Source organism: Bubalus kerabau, chromosome 8 (assembly GCF_029407905.1).
Source record: "Bubalus kerabau isolate K-KA32 ecotype Philippines breed swamp buffalo chromosome 8, PCC_UOA_SB_1v2, whole genome shotgun sequence".
NCBI classification, from domain to species: Eukaryota; Metazoa; Chordata; class Mammalia; order Artiodactyla; family Bovidae; genus Bubalus; species Bubalus kerabau.
Window position 1 is genome coordinate 113,430,064 of NC_073631.1, and position 26,345 is coordinate 113,456,408.

The 26,345-nt window shown below is 38.6% G+C and overlaps 1 protein-coding gene across 1 annotated transcript in view; it reads left to right on the plus strand.

Annotated features, from left to right (window-relative positions):
• The window catches only part of LOC129658456 (contactin-associated protein-like 2), an 836,688-nt gene that overhangs the window by 56,040 nt on the left and 754,303 nt on the right, over positions 1–26,345 (plus strand). The window lies entirely within an intron of this gene.

Consider the following 26,345-nt stretch of genomic DNA (forward strand, 5'->3'; position numbering starts at 1 on the left):
TAAATATTGAATGAAGTCACTGAATTATGAAAATGAACACTCTTCCCCAGGCAACACTGTGGAAAAAGAAGATATTCTGAAATAAAAGTGAATTGTCTTTTCTTCCTTTGTTCCCTTTTCAGTAACTTCTTTGCCTCTGGTTTTATAATATGACACTTTTCTTTTCCCAGTAGATCTCCAATCCTGGGAATATTTTTCTATGTACTTTTCAGACTAGATGCATTTCTAAACAAGGTTTAGCAAATGTATCCATAACTCTAACTAAAGTGAGACATTTTGAGGACAGATATCTTTTGACACTAGAACCATTGAGTGTTGGATGGAATGAGGGTGAAAATTAACAAAACTAATGCATTTCTATTTGCTAAAGATTTCTCCCTCTGAGAAGGGGTAGTGTTCTATAGCATTTCTGCCAAATCATAAATTAACCTACAATAGATGACATTAAGGAGAGAGCTTTGTTCAGTAAATGGGTAGGACACCATATGGCTTTGATGTTAGTGTGACGTAAATCACAAGCTACATGATAGGCTGTCATATAATTCCACAATAAATTGCATATATAGATGCTGTTATTATCTGAACAACATACATACTAGTATTTTATATCAGTAACCTTTAAGGAAAATAAATGTAAAATTTTGGTAAAAATAGATATGTGGCTACTGTATTAGAAAGTCATATGTAGAGTGCTAGACAGTCAACCTGTAGAGTGTTACTAAGTGTCATTTTTTAAATGTAAATGTAGTTGATTAGCCTGGAAGGGCATGGCAACCCACTCCAGTATTGTAGCCTGGAGAGTCCCATGGACTATGGAGCCTGGTGGGCTATAGTCCATAGGGTCACAAAGAGTTGGACATGACTGAAGCATCTCAGCATGTGCGCATGTAACAGGGAAGCCTGGCGTGCTGTAGTCCATGGGGTTGCAAAGAGTCAGATGGAACTGAACGACAACAACATACTTGGCTTCCAATTTCGTGTAAGTTTCAGGTGTACAGCAAAGTGATTCAGTTATACATACACATACATATATGCATATTTATATTCCTTGTCAGAATCTTTTCCTTTATGGATCATTGTAAGAGTATAGTTCCCTGTGCAATATGGTAGGTCCTTGTTGGTTATCTAGTTTATACATAGTAGTGTATGTACATTAATCCCAAGCTCCTAATTTATCCTTTCCTCCTTTCTAGTCATCAGTTTGTTTTCTGTGTCTGTGAGTCTATTTCTGTTTTTTATATAAATTCATTTGTGTCATTTTTTTAAGAGTCCACATACAAGTGATATCATATGTTTGCCTTTGTCTGAATTATTTCACTTAGTTTGATCATCTCTAGGTCCTTCTGTGTTGCTGCAAATGACATTATTTCATTCTTTTTCTTTTTTATAGCTGAGTAATATTCCATTTTGTGTGTGTGTGTGTATATATATATACCACATCTTCTTTATCCATTCATCTGTCAGTGGACACTTAGATTCCATCTCTTGGCTATTGTGCATTAAGATGCATGTATCTTTTTGAATTCAAGTTTTCTCTTTATTTTCAGATATATGCCGAAGAGCAGGGTTGCTGATATAGCAACTACAGTTCTAGTTTTTTCAAGGAACCACCATCCTCTTTTCCATCATGGCTGCACCAAGAGTATAGGAGGTTCTCTGTCATTTATTGTTTGTAGACTTTTTGATGATGGCCATTCTGACTGGTGTGACGTGATAAATAGGTCCCATTTTTGAGTCCCCTCAAAAAGAAATGGCAGCCTTTTCTCCTTTTACCTTCTGACAAGGTGGCTACAAAGTGATTGGCCTGGCACCGAGCATTCCGATGGGCAGGCTCTGGGGCACTTTCAGCTCTCCTTGAAGAGAGGGTCAGGTGCCTTTCTTCAGGACACCAGCTTTACACCACCTAACTCTATCCTTTTTACTTCAGTTATGTAGTGCACGTTGGTACATAATTGCCAAATTAAGCACAAAGACTTTCATTGAAGTCACCTTCCTATTACAAGATTATGGTATTGGTTTAACAACCAAAACATTTGCTTATTCAATGTGTCTTATTCTCAAATCATTCCGAAAATCAGAGTTCTTCTTCCTAATCCTTAGTTGGAAAAGTTGTGGCAGTTAATGCAGAAGCACTATGTTGGTGCAAACAATTATTCGAGCATTATTGAAAATACGTGCATGTGTGTGTGTGTGCTTGGTCGTATCTAACTCTTTGAGACCCTATGGACTGTAGCAGGCCAAGCTCCTCTCTGTCTGTGAGATTTTCCAGGCAGGAATACTGGAGTGGGTTCTGGAATGGGTACTGGAGTGGAAAAATACTCCAGGGGATCTTTCTGACCCAGGGATCGAACCCAAGTCTCCTGAGTCTCCTACATTGGCAGGTGGATTTGTTACCACTTTTTCACCATTGAAAATAGATCCTTCCCATTTATTTTTCTTGAAAATGGAGGAAATAGTGTTTTATGATTTTTCTCTACTATTCCAAGTGCAAGACAACACATAATTTGTATGTAATTCACACAGCAATATAAAGGTTTTTCATACTGATTGCTTTCACTTTAATAGTGCTCTACAAACAAATAAAGAAATTAACTGATGTTATCCCTGATCAGATGATCTTTCTTTAGAGATGTGACATTTAATCTGATTATTCATGAACATTTTAATGAGCGACTTATCACATGCCAGTCATTAGACACTGAATATTAAAATGCAACCAATCATGTAATGTTGATGACAAGCTTCCAATCCTGATTTGTGAGGGAAGAGGAAGCAAGCAAGATGAGTTTAATAGTTGAGTCATATTTCTTCTTGTTAACTCTCACATTGCACATATCTGTAGCAAGGGAAAAGAGAATTTCTTAAATTCAAAATTCAGGGATAGCAATCCACTTTTACTCCCTTACTCCAGTTAAATCTGTGGTGCTTTAACAAAAATGAGTCATATTTTTGATCAATGCTGCTGCTGCTGCTAAGTCACTTCAGTTGTGTCCAACTCTGTGCAACCCCATAGACGGCAGCCCACCAGGTTCCTCCATCCCTGGGATTCTCCAGACAAGAACACTGGAGTGGGTTGCCATTTCCTTCTCCAATGCATGAAAGTGAAAAGTGAAAGTGAAGTCACTCAGTCGTGTCCAACTCTTCGCGACCCCATGGACTGCAGCCTACCAGACTCCTCCATCCATGGGATTTTCCAGGCAAGAGTATTGGAGTGGGGTGCCATTGCCTTCTCCGATTATTGATCAATAGAGGATGTTTATTTCTAATATTCCAGCAACTCAAAATTGATATGTATTTTGGGGATTGCCAAATTTTGTTTATAAATCTACTGTTTGGAACTGGAGTCACATGTTTTCCATACAACACAATTTAACAAAGCATGATCAGATCTTAGGTCATCTTGTCCAAGCTGCCTTAACCTCCCTGAATTTGGGTTATCTGAGGGCAAAGGATGCTTCTAGTTAGTGCAGTGCCTCAAACATAGCAGGCACTCAATACAGGGATGAATGAAAGAAGGGAGAAACAAAGAAACAAAAATACCTGAACATGTTGCACAATTAGAGTAGAAAAAAGTAATAATGATTTAAACTCTGTTTCAATATGATAACTTAATGGAAGTTTCCATGCTGATTCTAAGAAATAAGAGCCCTCTTTCCACCCCTCTGTTTCTTAGCAACCAGTAATTAAGGGGAGGGGTGTGTGCTTATTTCCTGCTCCTCTGGTCAACCCCTCAGGGTACCATGGGATTTAGGGGAGAGAATGAGAGTCCTAAAGTGTCAGGGGAACCTCGATGGCTAGTTGAGCTCCATAGGTGAGATGTAGAGCTAATACATAGTAGAGAAAGGTCAAATTGGCAATAATTTAGAACACTAAGCAATAAAACATTCCTGAAAGTGGAAAGCAAAGAAGATACTTGTTATTTATCAGAATTCTTCCTAAAGAGACCACTGGATGTATTAAAAGGAATTCTGGCTTAAACTGCCTTGGGGAGACAGTAAAACAATCTTTTCTATTCTGCTCACAGCAAAGTTTGTATGTCTATGCCTGCATGCTAAGTTGCTTCTGTTGTGTCCAACTCTTTGTGACCATATAGACTGTAGCCCACCAGGTTCATCTGTCCATGGAGTTCTCAGGGCAAGAATACTGGAAAGAGTTGCCATGCCCTCCTCCAGGGGATCTTCCTGACCAAGAGATCGAACGCATGTCTCTTATATCTCTATGTCTCCTGCATTGGCAGGCAGGTTCTTTACCACTAGCACCACCTGGGAAGTCTGTGGATTGTTGGTTAATTGTATGTTTGGCTAAGTGGACTATACTGAAAGAAAAGGTACTGTTTTTCAAAATCCTCCTTTTCCATCTTTGTGTTCAACCAGGTTCTGGGCTTCTCTAAAAAACATGTTTAAGTATTTTGAGTCTCAGTTTGAAGGCATATCAAATTAATCTGCCAAGAAGAATCATACAACAAAGGTCTGTCTAGTCAAAGCTATGGTTTTTCCAGTGGTCATGTATGCATGTGAGAGTTGGACTATAAAGAAAGCTGAGTGCCGAAGAATTGATGCTTTTGAACTGTGTTGTTGGAGAAGACTCTTGAGAGTCCCTCGGACTGCAAGGAGATCCAACCAGTCCATCCTAAAGGAAATCAGTCCTGAATATTCATTGGAAGGACTGATGCTAAAGCTGAAACTCCAATACTTTGGCCACCTGATGTAAAGAACAAACTCATTGGAAAAGACCTTGATGCTGGGAAAGACTGAAGGCAGGAGGAGAAGGGGATGACAGAGGGTGAGATGGTTGGATGGCATCACCGATGTGATGGACATGAGTTTGAGTGGGTTTTGGGAGTTGGTGATGGACAGGGAAGCCTGGCATGCTTCAGTCCATGGGATTCCAAAGAGCTGGACATGACTGAGTGACTGAACTGAACTGAAGAATCAGATGACACTTCTCCAACCCTGGGTCTGGAAGTATGGCAGGGAGGAGCAGTTGCAATCCCATGCATGTGTGCTCAGTTGCTTCAGTCATGTCTGACTCTTTGCAACTTTGTGGACTGTAGCCCACCAAGCTCCTCTGCCCATGGAATTCTCCAGGCAAGAATACTAGAGTGGGTTGCCATGCCCTTCTCCAGGGGATCTTCCCCATCCAGGGACCGAACCTGGGTCTCCTGCATCTTCCTCTTCGCAGGAAGATTCTTTACTGCTGAGCCATGTTGGAAGCCAGAAGAAGGAGTTACGGTTCAAGTACCAGCAAATAGATTCACCTAGATACTGCTTGTTGACATTTAGGAAACTGCCTTCTGATGTATAAGTAGAGTTTTATAATCCTGTTTCCTTTAACCATCTTGAAAAATAGGCAGGGGCACTTTCTGCTATTAAAATGTGGGTTCTGCAGCAAAGCTATAGAAATAGAAAGCAGACCATTGTTTTTCAGGACTTGGAGTTGGGGTTGACTACAAAGATGCTGGGAGGAATTTTGGGGAATGTCAGAACTGTTCTGAATGTGCAAAAGTTTCCCCAACTTTTGCATTTGTCAAGACTTGTTGAACTTTATACTAAAGAGTATGAATTTTATGTAATATAAATTATACTTTAATTTTAAAAATAAACTTTTAAGAAATATTTTGCCTTATGATTCTAAAGATTCATATATTTATTCATATATAGAATATTATTGGAAAGAAGCCTGAATTTTTCCGAAAACATCATGCAACTGACTATTATTTCCAATATCTTTTCCAGTTCTTGCTTCTCATGATTCGATGTTTAAACAACTAAATAAATAGAAATTACTAGGCAACTTCATACTAGCAATGGTTTTTATTCCACAATCTATGCTCAGATAATAATAATTATTTTCTCATAATTGTCATGCAACTAAGGTCAAACACTAAAAATCATTTTAATTTCCCTTCAGCCTCACTGATCATTTGCAGAGAGCATTTTGTTTCTAGGTCAAATTGTCTCAGCACACACAGCTAACTCTAGTTGAGCCAAACCAGATTTCTTTCAAAAGCTCTGACATTGAGAGTCTGCTCTGGCATTTCATTTGTTTGTATAGAAAATGTTAGGACTCTTTTTGCCAAGTCAGAGCTGTGATTTCAAAATCCTCTCATTGCCTTCCTTCTCAACTGTGTTCCAAACTTAAAACTGAAATTGACCTTACAGTCATAGACAGAGGCAAACATAGACAAAAATATACTCTCATAGTATCATTGGACATGCCCATATAAATAGCACATCTTAAAAAAAATTAATATGGAATTCACAATTTGGGTAATATTAGCAACAAATTTAATTACATAAAAACCTAAGAAGAAATTGGGACTTCTTTCTGAAAATTTAATATGAAATTTTGCCTAGTAGCTCACTTTAAATGATTCAAAGCATTCACTTTGAATGCTTCATATAACTCAAGCAGCAGCATCATAAGTCATATCACCAGTAGATTCCCTGATACATTAATCAGGACACCTTGTAAAATAGTGAAACTGAAGAAACATAAAAACATACTTTTTTATTTCACATTTTTGATGCATATTACAAAGGAAAGCTACTTGAAAATCCTATATTAAAGAAAGGAAATTTTGAGGTTGGCTTTACTCCTTGATTGACAATACATTTCCTAAAATATTCTTTGTAGCCATGGTTTGAAACCTCATTGGGTCCCATGCTTTGATTTTCATTCTTGTGTCTTCACTAGTATTTTCTTTCTTTTCTTTTTTAAGAGGAAGCTTTATACCCACTGCCTGGGTTTCCCCCTATAGCTAAGTGCTTTATATTACACCTCACCACTTGTCTCTCAGAGGTAGCTCAGGTGTGTTTATTACCCTTGCTCAATATTGTTTGAATTATATAATCACAATTAGAGAATGCTCTTAGACTTGATCTTCTCTTAATTTGCTCAGGGCCAGGATAGGATTGCTTTAGAAAGGCAATCGAATGTGAAATTTCAAAATACTAAGATATCAGAAAATATTAATATAGTAGTTTATTCAAGTCAACATTAACCATCTGTATCTTATTCCTGACTTTTTTTAAAAAAGAAAATTAAAAACTATATGAATGGTTAAATATGATTATTTAAATTATTTCAGTTGTAGAAGCTTGCATTCTTCTATAGAATCATCTGTATCTGTAGTTCATATTATTGTCTGTTATCCTGGTCACATAGGGAACTTTATATTAAGTCATCTGCACACCATTCCTAGATACTCATGCTGTATAGACAAGTTGTATGTCAATCCAAGTCCGTTCTAGTGATAAGCCCAGCTTTTTTTTTTTTTTTTTGCTTGCATAGAGTATTCTTATATTCCTGTCTCTGAGTTCATATCAAGGTTAAAAGAAGCTGACTGAACTAAAGGGGAGTTTATGACTATTCCCAAATGGTAGCATATCCAAAAGGAAGAACTGACAAGCACTTAAATTATTAAGCATTGCAAGCGATCCCTGTCTTGCTCACACATTGAGTTCCTTGAGGCTCTGACAAATGACCTCTAGCTTGTTGGACATGACAGGTGAGGATGTGAAGGTAGTCCCGTTATACATATTCTATTTGGGCTGTGGAAACTATCACTGGAAATCTCTCTTGGCAGTCCGTCAAAAAATACGCAGATCCTCATGGATCTGACGACGACATTTTTAAGTGCTCTATCTCAGTGCTATATCTTTGATTCCATCTGTTAGTTCAGACATGTCTATGAATATTACATATGTGAAGCTAACGGGCCAATGGTCCAATATTTTGGTGTTTGTGTGTGTGTGTATACACACTCCCTCTCTCTGTATGTGTGTGTATATATATATTATATATACATATATACATATATTTTTTAAAACCATGTCATTTTACTTCTCAAATTATATTCCTTCTCACTTCATTATGTAACCCTTTCCAGTGAAGGAAATTAAGACTACAGATAAATTATTAATATAAGCATGTATTAATCATTTAGTCTTATAACTTTAATGAGGAGCTTGAGGTCCAGGGATGTGTAAGAGTTGGCAATGTCTTCCATCTGAGTAGTGGTGGAGCAAGAGTTTTCCTCAAGGTCTCCCTAAATTTAGAGTTCTCTTTATGATCATGTAAATTTTAACCATAGTCTGGGTTTGAGTCCAGATAAGATAGCCGCAGCTTACAGAAACATAGGAAAACTATCCTCAAACAGCGGGTTAAAAATGGCTTATAGAAATATGAAGATATAAAAGTTGGAGTTTATTCCTTTTTGTGGCCTTGGTATCAGTAGGGACCACCCAGTCCTTCGGGTCTAGAGTTGTCTGAGACCCTCCATCCATGCCCTAGAGAAGCTCTGAGCTGCCCAAAGGTCTGCTCCCTATTCCTGAAGTCTTCCCTTCGCTATGGTTCACCTCTGCTTTTCTGCATCTGGGTCCTCTCCCTCCTCTGTGCTTGGCAGCATGGTTCAGTTGTGTACCTTGGTTCTCTCAGATCCTTGCTCTCTTCCTCGATTCCCAAACTTAAAATTGTATTTTTTCACGAGTGGAGTTTGTCTCCGTCTTTGTCTCACACTTGAAGATGCAGCCCCATCCGGGAGCTTGGTAGCTCAGTGTTATTCAAACTTCCTGTTATTTACTCCTCCTAGGTAATCTAGCGTGACGGATAGATGGTAAGCACACTGTTCTGTCCTAAAGAATCTAATGAAATGTACTGTTCTCCTCTCCAATATTTAAAAAAGAAAAAAAATACTATAGAAAGCAGAACATGACATCATTCTTTGTAAGAAAGAAAACACTTGATAACCACTGACCTTCAGTGAGCACTTTACAATGTGCCACATTCTGTGTGTTCCGGGAGCTTTGTAAGCATGATCTCTCATGTCATCCCCGCATCCCTGCAAGAATCACCTAAGAGGGATCCTGATACTATCCCCATTTAGGGAAGGGAATGGAAATTCAGAGATTAAAATAAAATTGCCTTGAGGGTAAAATAGCTTTTCATTGCTCCTCACCACCTTTATCCTGATCCATTTACTACAATCACTTCATCAATGTTATCATCTCTGCATTAGCCTTGTAATTTCAGATTTCATAGCTCCCCCTCAGGGAGTGGAGTTGATCTGAGTTCAGTTCAGTTCAGTTGCTCAGTCCTGTCCAACTCTTTGCAGCCCCATGGACTGCAGCACGCCAGGCTTGCCTGTCTTTTCCTATCTCCCGGAGCTTGCTCAAACTCATGTCCATTGAGTCAGTGATGCCATCCAACCATCTCATCCTCTGTCGTCCCCTTCTCCTCCCACCTTCAGTCTTTCCCAGCATCAGGGTCCTTTCCAATGAGTCAATTTTTCTCATCAGGTGGCCAAAGTATTGGCACTTCAGCTTCAACATCAGTCCTTCCAATGAATATTTAGGGTTGATTTCCTTTAGAATTGATTGATCTCCTTGCTGTCCAAGAGACTCTCAAGAGTCTTCTCCAACACCACAGTTTGAAGGCATCAATTCTTCAGCGCTCAGCCTTTTTGATTGTACAGCTCTCACATCCATACATGACCACTGGAAAAACCTTAGCTTTGACTAGATGGATATTTGTCAGCAAAATAATGACTCTGATTTTTAATATGCTGTCTAGGTTTGTCATAGCTTTTCTTCCAAGGAGCAAGTGTCTTTTAATTTCATGGCTGAAGTCACACCCACAGTGATTTTGGAGCCCAAGGAAATAAAGTCTGTCACTGTTTCCATTGTTTCCCCATCTATTTGCCATGAAGTGATGGGACAAGATGTCACGATCTTCATTTTTTCAATGTTGAGTTTTAAGCCAGCATTTTCACTCTAGTCTTTCACCTTCATCAGGAGGCTCTTTAATTCCTCTTCACTTTAGCTAAAATGTGACAGAGTCAGAAGAGGAAAAGAAGGAACCTGACTCTAGAATTTGTTCTAGTAAAACTACTTGGAGGTAGCCAACACCACCATTCCAGTCTTAGTAGTTTATGAAGTTCACTATTGCGTTTTTTGGGTTTTTTTTTTTTTTTTTTTAGTGTGAATTCAGTGAGTACAGGTACCCACCCACCACTTTTCAAAAGTTTGCCTTAAGCTGCTTTGCTTTTCTGAAAGATCTATATAAGTGAGTACCTGTTTTTGCTAACTGAAAGAGATCCAGAGAATTTTTGCTCATGTGAAAAAAGATGAAAAACAAAACTTGTGTTTAGTGTTTGTTGTGCATCAAGCTGTTCTCAAGATGGTGCACACCCCAGGCAATGAGAGTGACACCACCCAGGCTCCTTTCCTGGGAACCACGCTCAGCATCTCAGGACCCAGTTGCCACAGCTTCAAACTGTGCCTGTAAGCATCTGTCCTTCATCTCAATTTATGTCATGCAGCTTTTTTATAATTTTTTTAAATTTTTTAATTGAAGGATAATTGCTTTGCAGGTTTTTGTTGTTTTCTGCAAACATAGATGTGTCCTAAGGTAATTGAGTCTCTTTCCATGTCATTTTGACTTGGGGGTGGGTGTCATAGAACTTTCAGATAGTGGGGGGAACCTGTATAAGAGTGGGTCTCCCTGGAGCTTCTGAACTCATGTGACAGGTTGCCTCTTGGACACTCCTCTCACCTGCTTTTCATGAAATATCTGAGCAAAACCTCTTTACTTCAGAAACACAAACCTCTTGTTATAGTTATCAGTTTGTTATTTTCTTCTTGGGAGTTTGCAAGGAAATTAGGCCTAACATTCATGTGAATCCCAAAGGAAAGATAGGCTTCTCCTCTAATGTTCTGAAATGTCAGGAAGTCATTTACAGAGCGTGTCTTTGGGGGATGTTTATAATTTGCACTGTTGTTGGATATTTTGTATATTATAGATCAATTACTAAAGACCTCCTTAGAGGCCAGAAGGTCATCTTTGGTGAAGTGATCTGATACCTTATTGAAGATGTGTGACTTGTTTTCTTCCTCTTCCCTCTTCTTCCCCTTCCTTCTTTTTTTCCTTTGTTTCTGCATTGCATGTGTTGTGCTGTGCTTAGTCACTCAGTCCTGTCCGACTCTTTGTCTCCCCATGAACCGTAGCCCGCCAGGCTCCTCTGTCCCTGGGGATTCTCTAGGCAAGAATACTGGAGTGGGTTGCCATGCCCTCCTCCAGGGGATCTTCCCAACCCAGAAATCGAACCCAAGTTTCAAACCTGCATTGCATAGAGAGTAGCAAACTGTGCCTGAAGGGATAAACTTAACAAATTAGTCTAATAACCCTATAGTATCTATTTGAGGACTTCTATTTGACTAAAAGAGGATTTTGCGGTGCTGTTTCTTTTCAGCTGAGGTTATCCAGACAGTCCACTGTAATCGCTTCCTGTAAAGGTGCCAATAGCCCTGCGGTTGCACAGATCAGCTCTTCTTTGGTGGATTTTCCCCCTCTTTAATATAAAGCATCTTAGCCGGGTGAATTTTAAACTCCAATGTTTGAAGGATGAAGTGATGTTGATTTTCTGCAAGAGAAAATAATAGATAGGCTTAGAGAAAGAAAAAGGGAAATAAATCTCGCTGTTAGAGGTCATGTGGAAAGAATCACAAGCAAGCGTAAGAAAGACAGCTTCTGGTGAATAGGGCTTATCTACTAATGCTTGAGTTAGAGGGGGAAAATTGCCTAAAACATGTAAAAACCTAACTGGGAATAAAGTGAAGCCTGCCCTGCAATAGTTTGGAATTTCAGAGCAAGGAAAATAAACCTCTCTTAGAAGAAGTTCAAATGCCTGGCTGTTTCTCTACTGATCATTTATAAGAGACTGCATTTTATTTTAGTTATTATGCAAGTCCGTTTTAGTAAGGAGTAGGAGGACAATGCATTTTGTTTCTGTCTTTTCCTCTCTCGGATTTCATGCTTCTCATTTATTGTCTATTTCTACAACTATTTCTTTCAGCCTCAATCTCTGGCTCTTTATGCTTTTTAGTGTGTGCTTCTGAAAGGCAGGTGTTAGTGTGACAGGGCCCATTGCCGATGACAGTCTAATAGATTATATTCTCTTTGATCTGTACTCGAGAGTTCTGTGCAGGTGTTTGGGAGGAGAGAGCAAAAAACAGTGTTTTCCCTAAAAATTTTGGCATTTCAGAAAGAAACACAATTTCACACAGACATTGCAGATTCAGAACAGAAAAATGTATGCCTAACCAAGAGTGAACATACTAAAATCTAGTTGTTGGGTGCTTTAATTTTTATTATTTGTAAACTTGGTACAGCAGCTGTAAAGATAAAATTACTCTAAACTCTACAAGATATTGGATTTTTAAAAAATCACCTCTAGTTTGTAAATGAAAACATCCAAGAAAAGAAATCATGAAACAAAATAAGAATGATGGTTGATATGAAATATATATAATGGAAGAGAACTTCTACGTGGGTGCAGCTATACATGCTGTTTTTTAAAGAAAGGGAAGGAAAGCAAGCCATATCTTATTAAAGAAGTAGAAATTTAAAAATTCAATTAAGTAAAATTGGCGAGTCCTTCTGAAAACAGAGCTTAGAATACCCAGGGACTGTATACTCTGATAACATAGCTCCCAAGAGTGAAAACACCATCTGTCTTGTTCACTGCTTTGTCTCCACATTCACCCTGATGCACAGTTCATTGAATGAGTATGTTTTTCACAGGGGAAAGTCCTAGACATTGCTGTCATTCAGCAGTGTCAAGGGAGATTCACCGGTAAAGGTAAGTAGGGTAGGGATCTAACTTAGCCTCACTGGGAGAAGGCAATGGCAACCCACTCCAGTACTCTTGTCTGGAAAATCCCATGGATGGAAGAGCCTGGTAGGCTGCAGTCCATGGGGTTGCTAGGAGTCGGACATGACTGAGCAACTTCACTTTCACTTTTCACTTTCATGCATTGGAGAAGGAAATGGCACCCCACTCCAGTGTTCTTGCCTGGAGAATCCCAGGGACGGGGGAGCCTGGTGGGCTGCCGTCTATGGGGTCGCACAGAGTCAGATACGGCTGAAGCGCCTTAGCAGCAGCAGCAGCAGGAGCAGCAGCAGCAGCATTGGGATGGGGCTGTGGGGGACCTAAACTCATACGATCTTTGGGACAGGGATGGAGGGACTTAAAATCAAAGAAGCAGTAGAGGACACACAATGACCTGCACCCTCATTCGATATCAGGCTTAGGACGTCTGCATTCCTCAAGGTCAAAGTTCTGGGAGAGAAGGGTCTCTGATAATGCTCTATGTATTTTCAGGAAGTGAGGGCAGAAAGTATGAGACCATGAAACAGAGAAAGTACCTTGATGAGGGGTATTCAGGAACACAGTAGCTGCATCACTTTTTTTTTTTAATAGTTTGATTGAGATATACTTATTCACATACCGTACAACTGACCCACTCAAAGTATACAGTTCAATGGCTTTCAGTATTGTACAGAGTTATGCTCCCTTGAGCTAAGTCAGACCTGGGGTTAGCGCTCAGATAATCTACGTGTGTGTGCATCTTAATATGTGTGATGTGCGTAGACCCGTGTACATGTGTACACATACGTGTGAATTTAATGTGTGTGCATGATGGGGGAGGGACACTGTGTCCTAGGCCATCCAGATCTCTCTTCAGAAGTGTTGGTCCTTCCTGTATAAAATCAGTATATTTTCCCTGGGAATTGCCTGAACTAACATTTTAATCTGAAGATACTCCCTGGAATTTCATATTCACATACATCACTGTTTCAGGTGAAAAATGACTTGCAGTGTTAAAACCATCAAAAAAAGGTTTCCAATACTAAATTCACATTAATGATGTACAGTCTTTTATTCACAACTTATAAATGCCTTCTCAAGGTTAACTAAGCCTCAGTCTTTAAAAAGCCAAAACATAACTATTTAAAAGCCTGGCAAAATAAGGTGTAGAGAAAGCCTCGTTTTGGAAACTAACATAATGTACTTCACTTCTACATTCCAGAAGGGAGTTCCAACATTTTTATCATTTGCTTTTGTGTTTATATACCAGAGAAGTATGCAACATACGTGTCTGCATGCATGCACATATACATGAATATTTATCTATATATATACTTACAGTAGGAAAATTACTCAACTTAGTTATATATAGAACATTCTTTACAGGGTTCAGAAATAAATAACATATATAACCAGTACAAATATATATGGCATTAGTCATATATACTAAATAAAATATAGTAGGCACTTTATTACATGAAATATACAATATATGATAATTATATACAAATCATTATAAGTGTATGATGTAATATATAGTTTATATAAGTATGTGTGTGTCAACATGAATAATATAGATTTAATCAGTGATATACTGTATTTTGGGCTTCCCTGGTGGCTCAGACAGTAAAGAATCCTCCTGCAATGCAGGAGACCTGGGTTCAATCCCTGGTTTGGGAAGATCCCCTGGAGGAGGGCATGGCAACCCATTCCAATATTCTTGCTTGGAGAATCGCCATGGATGGAGAAGCCTGGCAGTTTGCAATCCATGGGGTTGCAAAGAGTTGGACATGACTAAGTGCAGCACATACTATATTTTTAAAAATTGTTTAATTAAGTCAAATAATATTGAGGACGTGAATTCATTCTTAAACTTTTCTGAAAGTTCTCCTACTTGTAAGCAGAATCTTCAAATTTTTGGGCATCAATAACACAGTGGTTTCCTTTTAAAGTCATTGCTATTATCCAAAATTGACTGGATTTGTGTCTGGTCGGTAATCTAATTAATGGTAGGGTCTTGACTCGCTGATTATACCAGGATACGCCATCTGAACATGACAGTCACAGGCAGGGGCACTTGTTTGATCCCTGGCCAGTGAACCTGAAAGAGGGGTAAAAACACAGGCCTGCAGCAGACACAGAGCTAGTGACTAGGGAAGAAGGACAAGAATGAAGTAGTCCGAATCCAGCTATTTTGCCATGGGATGGATCTGAAAGCAAGTCCTGGGAGGGCACTGGAGAGAAATGGCATGTGACTATTCTTCAGCCAAGGAGGCTCTGAGGCTGGGTACCAGTTCAGCCACTGCAGGAGCCCAGGGGCTCCATGACATGTCCGTGTCTTATCAGAGGCCTGGCTGAGGGCAGAGTCAGCCGTGTCAATGACAATGAATGCCAGCAGCTGTTGCTAGTTACCACAGCAGGTGAATCGTGAGTTTCTGCAGCATCTCAGCCCAGAATCTAATTTCTTTCTCTTATAATTTCTTTCTCATTCTGGACTTTATCTGGGGTCTCTGCCTTACCCAAATTCCTATAAAGAAATGCCACAAAAAACAACAAAAACCTGGGCATAGTATCTTTCTGTTTAAAAGGAAACAGAAGAGAGAAAATAACTTACTTTGGTCTTTTCTATAAGTTAGAAGAGAAAAATTGATCGTATCTTTGTCAGAATCTTGTCTGAAGGATTAGGTAAAAAAAAATAGTAACTAATTAAGGACACAACACGTAAGTATGTTTCTCTTTTCTGTTTCTTTGTTACTATACCGCTAAAAAAAAAAATAGAATAAAACATCAATTGCTTAGTCTTGTTGACAAAAAGATATAAAATTCCACCTCATCCCCCACTGAGCAATGAAAGAGGAACTGATGGGAAGCAAGGAGCACTGGGTGTAGGAATCCCCGTGGGGGCCTGAAGAGAAGAAAATAAAGACTAATCTGGGAAAGAGCTTGGTCTGGGGGAACCCCGGGCTCGAACTCCAGATTATCTTTCTTGATCCCAGCAGTTAGAAGTGTTCACTTTCTCCTCTAAACGTTCATCTTTTCATCTATTCTTTTAACTAGAGTTTTCTGGGAATGTTATACTACTCTACTAAGCTATATTTATCCTGAGAGGGACTCTCATGTAAGAAAAATACATTTTATATTCATAAGCCAGAGGGAGATAGCAGCGTGGCATGAGAGGCACTCAATAAACGCTGAATGAATTCATGAACATCTAAGTTAGGACTTATCCCCCATTGTTTCTCAGCTGCCAACATTTGCAACTCATCACTCAAACCCAGCACAATCCTTATCCTACCAAAGCTTGGATCTTGTCCACAGACCCTTCATAGATCACCTCCGAGCTGGGAACTCTATCTTATAGGGAAATCTGCCCTGAGTATTACTGGTGGATAAATCTTTCTGATAAAATACTTTCATATTTCTCCACTTCAGTGGTATCATGGAGACTAGTACAGAAACTTAAATATAATGTTTTGCATCTTAAAAAAAATTTTTTTATATTGGAGACTAGCTAATCAGCTATCAGTTAATCAATTAGAGAAGGAAATGGTAACCCACTCCAGTATTCTTACATGGAGAATTCCACCACTGGAGCCTGATGGGCTACAGTCCATGGGGTCACAAAGAGTCAGACACGACTAAGTGACTAACACACACAGCTGATTAATAATGTTGTGATAGTTTCCAGTGGACAGCAGAAGGACTCAGCCACACATGTACATGCATCCACTCTCCCCCAAACTCCCGTCCCACCCGGGCTGCCACATAACATTGAACAGAGTTCCTTGGCTGTACAGTAGGACCCTCTTGGTTATCCATTTTAAATTTACCACTGTGTACACCGATGTTGTTGCTCAGTTGCTCGACTCTCTGTGACCCCATGGACTGCAGCACACCAGGCCTCCCTGTCCCTCACCCTCTCCTGAAGTTTGCCCAAGTACATGTTGATTCCCCAAATCCCTAACCATCCCTTCCTCCTGTCCCTGCACCACCCCCCCTCCGGCAACCATCAGTTTGTTCTCTAAGTCTGTGAGTCTCATTCTGTCCTATAAATAAGTTCATTTGTATAATTTCTTTTTAGATCCCACATACAGGGAATGCCATATGATATTGCTCCTTCTCTGTCTGACCTACTTCAGTCAGTATGACAATCTCTAGTTGCATCCATCCAGATGACATTATTTCATTCTTTTTAATGGCCAGGTGACATTTCATGGTGTACATGTGCCACGTCTTTATCCAGTCCTCTGCCGATGGACATTTAGGTTGATTCCGTGTCTTGGCTATTGCACTGTTCATTGCCACACTGTTTACAACAGCCAGGACATAAAAGCAAACTAAATGCCCATGGACAGAGGAATGGATAAAGAAATGTCTTGTCTTCTTAAAGATAGGTTTTCAGTTTTATAGAAGTTTTTGAGAGATCCATTGTAATAAACTATCTGTACCTTTCTGTGTCCCAAGGATATAGGGTGGGGGGTGGGCAGTGAAATAATTCTTTTCCCCATAAGAAAGGATGGAGCTCTTATACATTTAAAGAAATGCCTTCTTCTCTGTATTATTATAATAAGGATAAAATAATGAAAGCAATAGTAGGAGGACATTGGGACTTGCCTGGCAGTTAAGCAGTTCTACTTCAGGGGCTGTGGGTTTGATCCCTAGTCAAGGAACTAAGATCCTGCATGCTGTGAGTGGTGGCCAAAAAATAAATTAGTTAAAAAATAAAAATTAAAAAAGAAACTGAAAACTATTAAAAAAAATAGTAGGCTACATTTTAAATTAGGCAACTCTTTCCCCAGAAAAAGAAACAGCTAAAAATCAGATGTTTAGCCTGTGAATGAAATGTTTATCATTCAAAGGTTTTTAAATTTTTTACAAGGAAACTAATTTTTTCTAAAATAAAATTCCCTCATGAAGATTTTGAGTCTAAAAAACATAATAGATTCATGATGTAGCTTGTGGCCTTGAAGGAATTCTCAGATATTTTAGAAGCAATGGAAAATGAATTTGAAAGTGCTATTTTCCCAATGTGTAATGCATATTTATAATTTACAGAGTGAAAACCAAAATCACATTTTTGGATCTTTAAGACCTAACTTAGCAAAAAGCTAATTTACTTTGAGGTCCTTTGATGCATTTAATTTAATTTATTGAAAGTGGATTAATGTGAAATGATAAAATAATTATTAAAATGAAAATCGAAGAAAAGGGATGAATCAAATCAACAGAGGGGGGAAATGGCTGCTGACTATAGTTCACGGAATAATTCCCAATTTAACCACATTAACACTGATTGTTAGCAGACAGATGATGGGAAATGCAGTGTGCTTTGTGACGGAGAGAGGAGAGAAATAGAAAGAACAAGCCAGAATGTCAGTAGGGTAAATCAAAGAGTAAACTGCCAGTGGAAACCAAAATGAACCTCTGAAGGTGATACCACCCTTTTGCAATCTCAAATGAAAACTTGATAAATGAGTTAGAAAATGAATTTTAGTTTGAAAAGCATTCATAAAGTTGATAAATATATTTATTTGTTGAATGGCCAGTATTTTCAAGACTTTATGTTGTTCATGTGTTTAACAGTGGCTAAGTTTAGCTGAATAATTAGAACAGTGGCAAAACCAGTTCTGTTAATCAATGGCAATCTCCAAAAAAATAATAGTGAAAATCTGTGCAGTTTAGCTTGATATATATACATATATATGTGTGTATATATATATATTTTTTGGCTGCACAGCTCCTGGGATCTTCCCTAACCAGGGATCGATCCCATGCCCCTTGCATTGGGAGTTCAGAGTCTAAACCACTGGACCCTCAGGGAAATCTGGCGATACATTTATTCATACTGAGTGTGATGAATGTATAAAATAACAGAACTGAAATCATCTGACTACTTAACTAGAAGATTAATTTCATGTAACTGCATATTGCCATGGTTTCAAACTTCAGTGAAATAAGTGCATGCATTCTTCCCTGTTGTTTTAAGACTTTTAAGATTTAAAAAAAAAAATACTGGCCCAAAATAAACTGGAAGAAAGTGAGAATTATTCTGAATATTGTACATTTTAAAAATATGAATAATGATTCTTATTAAATTGGAGAAGGAAATGGCAACCCACTCCAGTGTTCTTTCCTGAAGAATCCTATGGACAGAGGAGCCTGGTGGGCTACAGTCCCAGGGGTCACAAAGAGTCAGACACAACTGAGCAACTAAGAATCCATTCTTAGTAAATAAGTTCACTTAAAAATTTTCCCCAAATTTACATTTTCTCAATGAGAAAAGTCCTTTATTTAATATTGCTGATTCCTCTGTATCTTTAATGGGTGATTTAATGGGCTTCCCTCATAGCTTCTATGGTAAATCATCAGGAACCTCCCTTGGAGAAGAAAATGACAACCCACTCCAGTATTCTTGGCTGGAGAATCCCATGGACAGAGGAGCCTGGCAGGCACAGCCCATGGGATCGCAAGAGTCGGACACGACTTAGCGACTAAACTACCACCACCACTGCCGTGATTTTTCTTTTGGACCATTATAGGTATCATCAGAAGAATTTTCCTCTTTCTATGTCTTATCTTCCTCCATACTGCAGTCTGGGAGATCCTGAAAAGAAATACAGCTGACCCTTAAAATTTGTGGAGGGAGATTAGAGGTTCCAACCCTCCACCCAGTTGGAAATCTGGATAGAACTTATAGTCAACCCTCTCTATCTCTGGTTTGATATCTGCAAATTCAACCAACCACAAATTGTGTAATATTTACTATTTTTAAAAAATCCACATGTACCTGAACATATGCAATTCAAATCTCTGTTGTTTAAAGGTCAACTCTTTACAAAACTGATCATTTTACACCCAACAATGTGTTAGAAAAAGTAGGTGTAAGACGCACATTTCAGTTGCAGGGAAAATGAAAAAGTAGTGATAATAAGCATAAATATGTAATTGTAGGTTTTGGCAGGAGGATACATTAGTTACTCTGAAAGTTTATCACATGAGAAAACAAATAAATCCTCTGTAAGATTATCATATTATTTTTAGATAATGTATTGCTGGGATCTCAGGAATTCAGAAAAAAATTTTTTTTCAAGCTCTCTTATCCTATTTTGTGATTTCCATGACACAAAAAGTGGTAGTAACTCTAAAGAACATTTTCTCAAGAATGGAAAAAATAGAATGCAGAATGGACTTTTGCAAACTGACCTGAGATTATTAGTTCTCTGGTTATCTCACTATAAGCTACCTCTTCTTCCAATCATTACTTGTGATATAGACCTAAAACCAGAGTGCTGTCAGAATTAACTTATGTGTAAACTCCTCTGAAATTTCTGAACACTTAAGTTCACAAAAAGTTTTACTGTCATGACCCTTTTAAAAATCTTCTTACTTCTGGAGGTGGATTTTCAGTTTGGATAATTGCTAATGGCTGACTTAAGACAAGAGACATAGAAGGGTATTATGGACTTCTTGCATATTAAGTCAAGCCATTTAAAGTAACTTTGAACTTAAGAGATGTGACTATTTGAACACAGGGATGTTTTCAGACTCAACAGGCAAAATGTGAAATTACAATGAAGTGATAGAATTGAGTTATTTCAGTCTATTTCTATTGGCCATTGCAGTTTTGTATACAAAAGGAGAAAAACAAAAAAACAATTATCTGTAAGTAGCTATGAAGACTTAACTGTGATGGGAAATGAAGGTTGGCCTGCCTGTGCTCCTGCTTTCCTGTTACCATCCAGAGAATGGAGAATAAGGACTCCTTTCTGGAAGCAACATGGTAGAAAAAGCCTTTTCTTTCCCTTTAGTTGGCAGGATGTCCATATTAACAGGACAGTGTTTTGATTGCAACAAAAACTGCTTCCAGATGAAAAGAAGATTAAGATTGGAAGGCTTGCCAATTTATATGCTTTTCTTTCCCACTGAGTGGTGTGTTTCTATTTTTGTTCCATGCTAGGCTTTCCTTAACGTCTCAAGTCGCTGGGGCAGCACTCATTCTTATTGACTACTAGTTTGGCTCTTCATTCATACCTTTACTTTTAGCCATGGTGTTCCACCTCAGTTTCTGTTATCAGCATTTATTGAGCACGTTTTGTGTGCCACGTGTCTTGTTTAGCAGACTAAAACTTTAACACTGAACAAGATGCCCATGGCCACTGCCTCCGTTGTGTCTCCCACACAAAGTTTTGTGTAAAAATTAAACATAGAGTGATTGTTCATGTTTTAACAGAAATGGGACATGTATATTGATACTTGTGCTTCCCAGGTGGCACTAGTGGGAAAGCACTTGCTTGCCAGTGCAGGAGACATAGGAAATGAGGGCTTGATCCCTGGGTTGGGAAGATCCCCTGCAGAAGGGCATGGCAACCCACTCCAGTATTCTTGCCTGGAGAATCCCATGGACAGAGGAGCCTGGCTACAATACATAGGGTCGTAAACAATCATACAGGACTAAAGCGATTTAGCATGCCCGCATGTTGCTACTAAGCACAACACATATTGATACTTATCAGCACTTGTAAATTACTTTTTGAAAAGAATACAAAGTCTCAAAGCATTTTTTTTGTAAAAGAAATACTATATTTTAAAATTAGCCCAGATTAGTCAATAGATAAATGCCAACACAATGGCAAATACCTAGGAAAAGAGTAATTGAAAACAGTTTAGAAGAGTTTCCTTGAGTACCCTTGTATCATAATCACTTGACAAAATTACCTTAGGAAGTATTGGAAATTCTCCTGAAAGTTTATTTATAGAGAGCAATGAGTGGGGAATTATTGAGCATTTAGTCTTTAATACAATTTTTTTTTTTGGAAAGGCTGAAGGGAAGCCTCACATTTAAAGAGAAAGAAAGAGAAGAGAATGAAGAACAAGAGTGAGAGATTTGCTGAGGTCATGTAGCTGGTTCCTGGCAAAGAGAAAAATCACATCTCTTACATCTCTTACCACTTGATCTAGAATAATCTCCATTACTGTACCCTTCTGAATTCATTTTTTCCCCCATGGACTGCCTGGTAAAAATGACAGATTCAGAACTGTTGCTTGTTTATTTTTAGCTCCCTTTATGGACACACTACACTATTTAAAATGGTAGCCAACAAGGATCTCCTGTATAGCACAGGAAACTCTGTTCAGTGTTAAGTGGCAGCTGGATGAGAGGGGAGTTTGGGGGAGAATGGATACATGTTTATGTATGGCTGAGTTCCTTCTCTGTTCACCTGAAACTATCACACCATTGTTATTCGGCTATTCAGATCAGTTCAGTCGCTCATTCGTGTCCAACTCTTTGCGACCCCATGGACCACAGCACGCCAGGCCTCCCTGCCATCACCAACTCCCAGAGTTTACTAAAACTCACGTCCATTGAGTCAGTGATGCCATCCAACCATCTCATTCTCTGTCATCCCCTTCTCCTCCTGGCTTCAATCTTTCCCAGCATCAGGGTCTTTCAAATGAGTAAATTCTTCCCATCAGGTGGCCAAAGTATTGGAATTTCAGCTACAGCATCAGTCCTTCCAATGAATATTCAGGACTGATTTCCTTTAGGATTGACTGGGTGGATCTCCTCGCAGTCCAAGAGACTCTCAAGAGTCTTCTCCAACACGATAGCTCAAAAGCATCAATTCTTCGGCACTCAGCTTTCTTTATAGTCCAACTCTCACATCCATACATGACTACTAGAAAAACCATAGCCTTGACTAGACAGACTTTTGTTGGCAAAGTAATGTCTCTGCTTTTTAATATGCTGTCTAGTTGGGTCATAACTTTTCTTCCAAGGAACAAGCATCTTTTAATTTCATGGCTGCAATCACCATCTGCATTGATTTTGAAGCCCAAAAAATAAAAAGTCTGTCACTGTTTTCCCATCTATTTGCCGTGAAGTGATGGGCCCAGATGCCATGATCTTAGTTTTCTGAATGTTGAGTTTTAAGCCAACTTTTTCACTCTCCTCTTTCACTTTCATCAAGAGGCTTTTTAGTTCCTCTTCACTTTCTGCCAAAAGGGTGGCATCATGTGCATATCTGAGGTTATTGATATTTCTCTCAGCAATCTTGATTCCACCTTGTGCTTCCTCCAGCCCAGTGTTTCTCATGATGTACTCTGCATATAACTTAAATAAGCAGGGTAACAATATACAGCCTTGATGTACTCCTTTTCCTATTTGGAACCAGTCTGTTGTTCCATGTCTGTTTGTAACTGTTGCTTCCCGACCTGCGTGCTGATTTCTCCAGAGGCAGGCCCCGTGGTCTGGTATTCCCATCTCGTTCAGAATTTTCCACAGTTTATTGTGATCCACACAGTCAAAGGCTTTGGCATAGTCAATGGCTTTGGCATAGTCAATAAAACAGAAGTAGATGTTTTCCTGGAACTCTCTTGCTTTTTGATGATCCATCAGATGTTGACAATTTGATGTCTGGTTCTTCTGCCTTTTCTAAATCCAGCTTGAACATCTGGGAGTTCATGGTTCACCTACTGTTGAAGCCTGGCTTGGAGAATTTTGAGCATTACTTTACTAGCTGGTGAGATGAGTGCAATTGTGAAGTAGTTTGAGCTTCCTTTGGCATTGCCTTTCTTTGGGATTGGAATGAAAACTGGCCTTTTCCAGTCCTATGGCCACTGCTGAGGTTTTCAGATTTGCTGGCATATTGAGTGCAGCACTTTCACAGCATCATCTTTTAGGATTTGAAATAGCTCAATGGGAATTCCGTCACCTCCACTAGCTTTCTTCATAGTGATGCTTTCTAAGGCCCACTTGACTTCACATTCCAGGATGTCTGGCTCTAGATGAGTGATCACACCATCGTGATTACCTGGGTTGTGAAGATCTTTTTTGTATAGTTCTGTGTATTCTTGCCACCTCTTCTTAATATCTTCTGCTTCTGTTGGGTCCATACCATTTCTGTCCTTTATTGAGCCCATCTTTGCATGAAATGTTCTCCTGGTATCTCTGATTTTCTTGAAGAGATCTCTGGTCTTTCCCATTCTGTTGTCTTCCTCTGTTTGTTTGCATTGATCCCTGAGGTAGGCTTTCTTATCTCTCCTTGCTATTGTTTGGAAGTCTGCATTCAAATGGGTATATCTTTCCTTTTCTCCTTTGCTTTTCACTTCTCTTCTTTTCTCAGCTATTTGTAAGGTCTCCTCAGACAGCTATTTTGCTTTTTTGCATTTCTTTTTGGGGGGATGGTCTTGATCCCTGTCTCCTGTACAGTGTCACAAACCTCCGTCCCTAGTTTCAGGCACTTTGTCTATCAGATCTAATCCCTTGAATATATTTGTCACTTTCACTGTATAATCATAAGGGATTTGATTTAGGTCATACCTGAATGGTCTAGTGGTTTTCCCTACTTTCTTCAATTTAAGTCTGAATTTAGCCATAAGAAGTTCATGATCTAAGCCACTGTCAGCTCCCAGTCTTGTTTTTGGTGACTGTACAGAGCTTCTCCATCTTTGGCTGCAAAGCTTATAATCAATCTCTTTTCTGTACTGACCATCTAGTGATGTCCATGTGTAGAGTCTTCTCTTGTGTTGTTGGAAGAGGGTGTTTGCTATGACCAGTGAATTCTCTTTATTAGCCTTTGCCCTGCTTCATTCTGTACTCCCTGGCCACATTTGCCTGTTACCCCAGGTATCTCTTAACTTCCTCTTTTGCATTCCAGTTCCCAAAAATGAAAAGAACATCTTTTTTGGGTGTTAGTTCTAGAAGGTCTTGGAGATCTTCATAGAACCGTTCAACTTCGGCTGTACCCCAATACAAAATAAAAAGTTAAAAAAAGATAAATGCCTCCACACATCCTGTAGGAAGCAGGCTCCCTTTGAAAAGCAGAGGCTCAGGAAAACTATTTTTCTCACCCATTTGGCCTTTAATGTTGCTTGTGCATGCATGGGGGCAGAGAACTAATAACAATAATGGACATGCTGTCCTTGCTCATAAACATTTGGCTACTCACAGCATGAGATGTCTTGTCAGCACCGGGGATGAAATAATGGTTAAAGATTTACTGTCAGGGAGCTGGACCGGACAGAGCAGGATGGCAGCTTGAAGTAGATAGATGGTCCAGTGTGTTTAGGTCACCTGCATTTACACAGATGAATGTGTGTGGCATCCCTCGTCCGCATCATTATATTGAGCTGTGTGGGTTTTGTAGCAGGTGTAACTCTCTCTACAATGTGTCTTTCTGTTTCTATTGAGAGACAAGTAGCCTCATATCTTGACTCCCCAGAAGTACATGATTTGATTCCTGGGAAAGCAATTCACAGCTAGATAAAATGACATACATTTTAAGTGGTAAGAAGGATTCTGTATTATGAACATAAAGAGTTAGTCCAAAACAGTTATTTGGGGTTGTGTAATTTGTTGTTGAAGCATTGACTGAATTTAGTTTCATATATCAATTTCGTTTCATATTTTAATATTCATATTGTAGCTTTTTAATTTAGCATTTTTTTGAATGAAATCATTTGTGGTATATCATTTTAAGAAATAAGGTGTTTGGTTTAGAGAAAAGGTTCCTTTTATATATATTTTTTTCATTTCAAGAGTTCCAATAACCATTTTTCTTGAGTTCTAAGGTTAGTTTTAGGCATTTGTTATAGTCATATGACAGCTAGGAACTTTGATGAAAATCCAAATTGCATTTCTGAATATTTTCATTGGAAGATTAAGTAGATTTCTCTTATAAAAAATTAAATGCCCTTTTCCACAATAGACACATTTATGAAAAATCTATAATTATGCATGTCAATATAGCATGTTATTAACTTATATTATTATAAATGTACGTGATAGTTATTTACCAAGTATACTCAAGTCATAAAGAACACAGTATAGAAGAATGCAGTTTCTCTAACTATGTACATTTTTCAAAGATATCACTTTCATTGCCTAAAATCATGCCTTGTTTTGCACTGTCTGCAGATACATTCCTTTGAAAGTCATCCTTAGTGAAAATCTTTTTCCATTCCAAGGTGTATTTGATTTCTGGAAGCAGATAAATGCCAGTTGAAATCAAAGCTTGTAAATATAGCAAATATTCAATCATTCTGAATATTCTTTAAGATAAACACAAATAAGGACTCTGATGTAATACAATAGGTGTTTCTGACAAACACAGACATTTGAAAATATATTACTAGTTGATTTTCTGTTTTATTGCTTAAGTTCTTTTAAAGATATTTATGGAAACTATCCCATGTAACCATGGCTAATTATAAAATAGAGTCTTTATAAGGCCAGCATTCTGTGATCCCCCTTTAAATAAACAAAACAATATTTAATGTCAGTATGGTTTAATTTGCAAATTTCTCTCCCTGTCTTCTCTGAATATCTCTCTAGAAATAAGGGGAAAATGTGCAGTGGGTTTCATTTGGGTAGTTTCCACTGAAGCTTAGCAAGGTCATGATTTTGTATCATCTATTATCAGACATAATTTCTCAAAAAGCAGATGGCAAACAGGCAGTATTAGAAAATTTGTAATTTACTATCCTGCAGTAAAGACAAAACACTGAGTAAAACTGCACCCCTTTTAAACACCCAAACAACCTTCAATCATTCTGACCGGTTTTGCATGTTTCACCCTTAATGGTCTTTTGGCCGAAGACCGAAATTCATCCATTATTGCTGTTTTCTTTCTGTCTCCAAAGATCATTGCACCCACACTTGTTTTGCATGCCAAACAGTTTCACCTGGCAAAGGAAC